Source organism: Camelina sativa, chromosome 20, assembly GCF_000633955.1.
Source record: "Camelina sativa cultivar DH55 chromosome 20, Cs, whole genome shotgun sequence".
NCBI classification, from domain to species: Eukaryota; Viridiplantae; Streptophyta; class Magnoliopsida; order Brassicales; family Brassicaceae; genus Camelina; species Camelina sativa.
Window position 1 is genome coordinate 11,476,748 of NC_025704.1, and position 313 is coordinate 11,477,060.

The following is a 313-nucleotide window of genomic DNA, read 5'->3' on the forward strand; positions in this document are numbered from 1 at the left end:
ATCGGACGCGACCAGGGCAACCTCTTCAGACGCGGCCAAGGCTCCAACAATCCTTCCCGGAGCCACCACACGTTCCAAGAGCTTAGAAAAGGCGGCGAAGCAGCGGCTCAACCTATTTGTCCGAACATTCTTCAAACGCCAGCCACCCCATGAAGACTCCGAAGGCTCAGTCCGCTTAGTCTTCACTCTTACCCAAGAGTGAAGATGGTTAAGTCGTTTAGCTAGGAAGTGTACTCTTTTTCCTCACTCCGGGTTTGTCCCAATGCGTTTACCGGAGAAGGTTTTAACGAGGCATGGAGCTAAATGCAAAACG